At 35.3% G+C, this 7,430-nt stretch overlaps 1 long non-coding RNA gene across 1 annotated transcript in view; it reads right to left on the bottom strand.

The window, feature by feature from the left end:
- The window catches only part of LOC104520723 (uncharacterized), a 20,052-nt gene extending 12,683 nt beyond the window's left edge, over positions 1 to 7,369 (bottom strand). Inside the window, exons 1-2 of the long non-coding RNA XR_727971.1 lie at positions 7,112 to 7,369; positions 5,615 to 5,677 (exon numbers count right to left, since the gene is read on the bottom strand). This is a non-coding gene — a long non-coding RNA (uncharacterized LOC104520723). The remainder of the gene's footprint in view (positions 1 to 5,614; positions 5,678 to 7,111) is intronic.
- Between the last annotated feature and the right edge of the window lie 61 nt (positions 7,370 to 7,430).

Raw genomic sequence — 7,430 nt, 5'->3', positions numbered from 1 at the left:
TATTGAAAATCATATATTTTCATGATGGAGACTTATCACAGATATAGCCATGTTAAAACAATGAAGGACGATTTGTTCTTCCCTAACTTAATCTTTTTGAGTAGCTCTACGATGTCAATGTGTGCATTCTAAACACCAGTGCTGTAAGAATTCAAGAGTTCTTTCTGATAACGTACATACTAAACCAAGGCTTATACCACCTTCAGCGAGAGCACAAAAAATTATTTTAATTTTTTCAACTTACTCCCACACAGGTGTGCTATGCTAGTAGATAGACAATAAGGTTAGTGTTAAAAAAATTAATCCAGAAAGAAAATCCAGGATAAGAAAACTCTACCTCTTCTGAGAGTGGTTTTTTTTGGGTTTTTTTCAAATGCAGTATTTACAGAAGGAAACACCAGGAATCCTCCCAGGAACAGCTACACAGGGACTCATTCAGTAGTCCTACCATGAATTTGACAGACCAGCAGTCTAAACTGAATTTCATGTAACATTCAAACAATGATTCATAGTATCATTCTACATTAAACATTTGCAGAGAACACTTTTGCCCCTTTCCACATTGCATCCTCAACCAATATGGTTTAATGATGTGAATAAATATTTGAAATAATAACAAAATACAAATACTGAAAAATATTTTTATTAAAATATCCTGTCCTAGTCAATGATACTAACTGAATTATGTTTATAAAGTTGCCCTAGTGCTATATTAATTGTAGTCCTTCTCCCCTCTCTTTAGCCATACAAACAAGGATCAGAGTTCAGGTGTTGCACCCCAGTATTCTGATGTAAAAAAAATGATAAGATTGTTGATGAAGGCTTTAGACCCTAAGACATAAAAATCAATGTAATGACTGTAATATTACAAGGTGTATATTAATTATAATTTCTGATTTTCCAAGATTGCAGCCTTCATGAAAAAAGTTCAGTGAAGATTTGTCCTGGACAAAATGTTAGGTAAACCTCCAATTCCATGTGTCAATACAGTTCTGTTCAGATAAAGTATGCTGGTGCATAGTTACAAAATTTTAGCACCCACAGCGTGCATGTTTGTGACTGGGTAGAAACATATATATACAGAGCTTTTTTCTTTTAATGTGCCTATGAACTGTACCACAGAAATATCCATAGCATCTATAGCTTTGGACAAAAATTTTTACAAAAATTTACTTTTTTTAAACCCCACTTCAAATTTTTTTAGCCATAAACAAGTAAACGTTTTTTTTCTACACAGTTGAACAGCTGACTTGGTAGAAGTATTGCAAAAAGTGAGTTTGTGTTTCTGCTTATTTATTTTTTAAGCTGGAAAGGCTTTAATTCTCCCTCAGTTTTCAGGAATCAAGTAGCGTTGAGCAAATTGCACCCAATGTCATCTTCATGCACAATACATAAGCGTAATAAAAAAGCACAACATACACAGCCAGCCAAAACTGCTTAGCTTCCATCCTTCTTAATGACTTCTCTTGACCACATTCTGCCCATGGTGACACATGAAGAGAAGAGGCTCTGACACAGTCCTACAGCTCCCATGCATTTCTGAACTACCATAAAGGAGATTCCAGTTCCAGACTTGGTAATAATCAACAAAGAAGTATTAGTTTTCTCATGTCAGATCAGGAGCTGCATTCATCCAGTGTGATTCTAGTACTAGGCTAGACTTAATGTCTCATCCCAGTATCTTGTTCTTCTTACTCCTGAGAGCATATAAAAGGTTCAAAATAATGCCTGCCTCTTCCTGACTGGTCCCAGGCTCCATTCTCCACAAATAATCCTAAAGTTATGAACGGTTGTTCCAATTAAGATGAAGTCATTTTATAGACACAGGAAATCATAGGAAGTGTAAAGACACCTGCATACAACTCACTGAAAAAAGGTTTGTAATGGCTAAACTGGGATGAAATCTTGCATATAAGCTTTGCCTCATACATATCTTCACCTAACTTAAATGATGTTACACATTTCCCTATGAAGTGCAAGAAAGAAATGGGATGGTGACTTTTTTTCTCTTCAACCAAAGGCAGGTTGTCATTTCTTTCTCTCTGACTTAATGCAGAAAAGCTTCCCTCTCAATTGTTTTCTCTGCAAAAGGCCATCATTCCCCTTTTCTCTTTTTTCCCTCAGTAAGACTATGAAGTGCAGAGAATGCAAATGATAGAATAACCTCAAAACTGATCCAGTTCAGGCAACAATGCACTACACGAAGTGCTCAGCCCTAACAACCCTCCTTCTGGGGCCTTTTTGCTTTGGGGTGACACAGCTATTCTGTACAACACCTAGCCTAGAGATTCCACACCACTAGTACTCAAGAAGAAAGCCATCTAATTGTGCTAAGTCAGAAGTAAATTAATGAGCTGCTGTAGAATCACTTTTTTTTTATTTTCAGGTAGGTCAAAATTAAATTATTAAGGATGTAACTGTTTACTGTTACACACTTTTATTAGTGTTATTAGTTTCAATTCCTTAGCACCTGCACTGCAAACTCTCAGAATTGAAGTCCAGAACTGAACTGCAATGTGAGCAAGGGAAAAGGACACACCTGACACTTTGTCAAGGATCTGAAATGCCTATTTGATTTCTTTCTTTAAAAACAAACATTTACAATTAAAAAAAAAACAACCTTTCCTGCTTTTGATAAAAGCCTTATTTGAGGTAACAGAAAACTGGAATTAAGACTTTTTTACTCTCACTCTTCTGACAAGATCCTTTATTTCAATGACTGGATCACATAGGTCAAATAAATTTAAAAAATAATTACTCTTTTTTCCTTTTTAGTTAGAACCTTTTTTTTTTCCTTAATTAGCACTAAAATCTAAATTTGTATTTTATGACATACAACACTTCCATGAAGGTCATATACAGAAGTTCTAGCTTTTCAAATAAAAATAGCAATTAAAATCACCTCAGGACTTTATATGTTGCAAAAAAATATAAAAGGTGCTTTCCTCCTTCAGGGGGTCACTTAAGGAAATATATTTTACACAAGTAAGGGCAGATCCTCAAATGGCAAATGTTCTTGTGTAGCATGGCTCAAAATGTCCATGAGTTAAAGTTATAAGAAGACTAGAAAGTACACTCTTCTGCCTTTCTATTTCTTTTAAATTATTGATGATATTACTATTATGCAGCTCCAAGAAACATTAATTAATCAGGTATGAGGAAATCAAAATTCCAAGTCTAGGAAAAGGAGAAGCACCATTGAAAACTAATCTGCTAAGTTATTTGCTTTTATTTGTAAGCAGTTTAAGAAACATTTTATAGAATAGGAACATTAAGAAACTAAGAAGGTAAGACAGTGAAGTTAAACCAAGAATTAATTTGTTCTCACTCAACGAGTTTACTCTAGTCACTTTTAATTTTACTGTAAGCTTAACTAAATAATTAATGAACTTTCATTTTAGCAAAGGAATAACTAGGCTATTTTCCCCCATTTTTTAAGGTTTAGTTCAGCCTGGTAACAGATGGTACAGAAATGTAACAGCTAAATTTTCACTGACCAGTGAGAGGAGAATAGAGCTTTTGAATATGCTGTTATATTAAAAACAAAGTAAGCACTTTTACAATCATGTATTTCAGTGTAGAAAGTGTTGATCTATGAAGGACTTTTACTTCCAATAAATACAAGAAATATGCCAAAGACAAGCGCGTCCACTACTGCAAGGAAAGTATGTCAGTGGTCTGACTTAAAATTACATTCGGTGTTACTGTGCCAAAAGTGAAAGAAAGGGAAAAAAAGGTGGCAAGAGAAGAGATTCTGCCAAGTATCACATCTTGAGCAACATTGCAAGTTGGGGCAAAACCTCCCTTTTCTTACATTGAAATTCTGATCAACAGTCACAAAAAAGTGGAATTAGGCCTTTTCATAACAAACTTTGCATAAACAGTCAAATGAGATTTTAATTTATGTTACACTGAAAAAAAAAATAGGACTAGACAGGTGGGTAACTACATTTTATTTTCTGCATTTGGATAGTTCTAAATTGGTTTTTATATTCTGGCCCAGAGATTAGCTTCACAAAACTAATTTAACTGACTACTGCAGGAACCTTGTTAGATTTACAGAACCATCTGCTGGTAAAGAACAGTGGCTATTTTATGCCTAACTAAACTTAAAATAGTCTTTTGTTCCATAGATAGGCATATATTGTAGATAACAGCCTGCATATCATCTAAAAATGTGGGCTGATTGTCACCTTGGTGTTGGTAGGAAAACAGTTGCCTTACCCAATATTCTACAGTTGTGTGAACAAAATGTATTTTCACATGATTTCTATTCACAGTTTAAGTGAATCATTTCCCTTTTAATTCCCCATCCCCAGCTATTCACTTATACACAGATGAGCAAAGCACTTTGATGAAAGTAGGTTCCAGAATAGACTAAAATTCCAGAATTTGCAAGTTTATTTTTGCAGATAGGAATAATATAAAACAAGGAGCCAAAAAGAAAAAAAGCCTTTATAACAGATTACACATTTGCTTATTTTCAACATCCTTTGATCACCCCTCCTCCCCCAAATCAAAACAACCCCTGAAGAATCAGGTAAGGATCATATAATTAATGCAATTAATTTAACCCAATCTTAACAAGAATATGCCCCTGAGAATCTCACATTTCGGAAAATATTTTGTGCTCATGTTCACCCTATGCAATGCTACTTCAGACAAGCTATTGCCACATACAAATTAACAGATTTTTGACCACAATATTATCACATAGCACCAAAAATATGTAACATTTATGTCAATACATGAATTCAGACATGCTTCAGTGACAGCTGCGTCTTCAATCAAGAATCCTGTATGTCTACAGAGCATCTAAGCTAATTCTGTCTACTTCATGTACTTTTCCTGTAAAAAACTATTTTCTTTGTCCTGCTGATTCTGAGGCAGTCCTTCTCAGAGAATAGATACATTTAAATATATATTTAGACAATATTTAGATACATAATGTTTAAATTTAGGTATTTGTCACCATTAGTACCTCAGAGTATAATGGGCTTTAATCAGTAAAAACACAAACACAACACTGAATGAAATGGGTCACTGTTGAATACTGTTCAATAAATATATTTCAACTAAGTGCTTGTAAGTTCAGTTAGGCTGAGGTCTGGACATTTTTTTGGAACATATTTGTATCACAAAGAAAGGCTAACCTGAAAAAAATCATCAAATAAGAAAATTTGTTTTGCATCTCATGTACCTCTCTGACAGACTAACATTAAATCTGCTTCACTGACTAAGTGCAATGACCTATTTCTTCTTTTGGGAGGAAGGTGGCGGGGCTGAAATTATTGGATATTGGTTTTGTCTGCATGTATTCCTACATGTGTCACGATGTGTATTTTCCACAGTAACCTAAACACTTCTTGTTTCAATTAAATAAGCCTTACTGCACAAAGAAGGATTTCAGATTTTTATTCAAAAAATGCAAGAAAATCAAAGATCCAACATACGGAGATTTTTCAGAGTACATCAGTCATTGTATTGCAAATCCCCATAGTCTCCAAAAGTATGTCTTATAAAGATCATATTTATAAATTAGTATTGGGGATGGGGAAAGGTTTATATTTATACAAAAAAATAATGATTCTTTGCTAAAGCAACTAATTCTTACCATTTTTAGATTCTGTTAAGTCTTGGGATTGCAGTTTCTCTCAAGTAGCACAAGGAGAACAATCTGAAAACAATTTAAAAAAATTCAAAAATGAAAAAAAAAGGTAATTCCAACTGTCGCAATATTTAATAGGTATTTTTTGCCAGCGTAACAGTGCATGAGCCAAGTATAAGCTTTGGTAGTTAAGATTAAAGTCATGCAAATTATTCTAACCACATGTATGCCTATATATCATACGTCTCTGCACTTCAGTGGTCTGTGGGTTTAAATATAGGACAAAGGAATCCCTGGTACTTGGATCTGCAGAACCCTAGGCTATTCTTAGCACTTGATATATCTCTGAAGAGCACTATAATTAATGGTTAACACATCCAAAAATTAGTGAAGAGGACAAAAAACCATCACCCAATGCTTACTGCCAAGGTAGTCCATTGTTACCAGGTATACTACAAAGTGGGGCTTTTTGCAATCAAGAAACAAGTGTAACAGCGTCAGGCTTTCGCAATGTAATGGCCCAGAGAGTAGGTATTTTTGGAAATGGCACTGCATTACATAACCTACAGTTTTCTCTCTCTCTCTCTATGCCACACACCCACCTATTTTAAATAGGGAGAGAAAAAAAAAGAGAGTAGGTCCTACCTCATTTAATGGTACCTTAAATTACCACTTTCTTAATGGACTGCATTTGTAGCACACCTCCATTATCAGTTTTCACATAGTGACAAAAATTAAAGTTCTCTTCTACTTAAAATATATATCTTACCTATAGTGTGTATGTATGAAATGCAGTTAGATATGAGTCATATGTTTACGTACAAACACACATACAAATTGGATTTAAGACTGCAAACTCATATATATCTATAAATGTACACAGAAACATCTGAAAGCACATCACTAAATGTTCACCAAAATACGTTTGTTTTTGCTTTTTTTCCCTCAAAAGAACCACCCAAAATTTAACTGCTGCACATGCAAAAATGCAGAAGGCTGTTGCAAGAATGACTGCTTTCTAAAAATAAATCCCAGCAGCCTGAGAGGAATCCAGTGTCAGGGCAGAGAAAAGGAGATTCGTTTTATAAGGGAGAAGAAAAGAGACAAAAAAACAGTCTTAGAGCGTTGCATGCATGCTAAAAAAGCTAAGTGCATTAGGTTAAAAAAATGCATTTTGGTGTTTGTGGAGAGCAAAAGCAGAAAAAAAGGAAACCGTTTTAGAAAACCATTTCTCATCTTCCCTTGAATGTGTGCAGAAAAATCCCCAGCCTATAAATCCAGCCTTAAAGCATAAAGACAAAGAGTTAAATACATATACTGCACGTTTTCTCATCTTCTTTAAGAAAGCCTGTTTGGAAATGTGCACCGAGAGGGCGAAAGGCAAGCTGCGGCAAAGTCCAGCTAAGGACAAAAGGAAATTAAAAGAAACAGAGAGAGAGAAAGAGAGAGGATTAATTAAAAAAAAAAAATAAAAATCTGTGGATTGGAATTGCATATACTTACAGACAAAAGCCCCCGCTCCCTGCTCACTTTCTGTCCTTTCTACATGATCTGAAACACAAATGTGGATTAGAAAAGGGCAGCATGCTACAGAAGGGAATTTATAGTTGGGGGAGTGGAGAGAGGGTAGGGGGTGTGGGGAAGAATGACTGCACCTCTTCCAAAGTGCAGCCTTGGAGAAAAAAGAAAAAGGGGTGGGGGTGGCTGGGGGGAAAGTCTCTCTCTCCCCCCTCCTCGCTCTCGGGCTGGATTTTGGTTGCCAGCGCTGGTTATATTGAACAATGAGCTAATTCTGATGCTAGCTGGCTGGCTGCCAGCTCTC

The sequence above is a fragment of the Antrostomus carolinensis genome, unplaced genomic scaffold (assembly GCF_000700745.2).
Source record: "Antrostomus carolinensis isolate BGI_N321 unplaced genomic scaffold, ASM70074v2 scaffold1312, whole genome shotgun sequence".
In the NCBI taxonomy this organism is placed as follows: Eukaryota; Metazoa; Chordata; class Aves; order Caprimulgiformes; family Caprimulgidae; genus Antrostomus; species Antrostomus carolinensis.
Note: the sequence above shows the minus strand (reverse complement) of the source record. Positions and strands in the feature narration are given on the sequence as shown.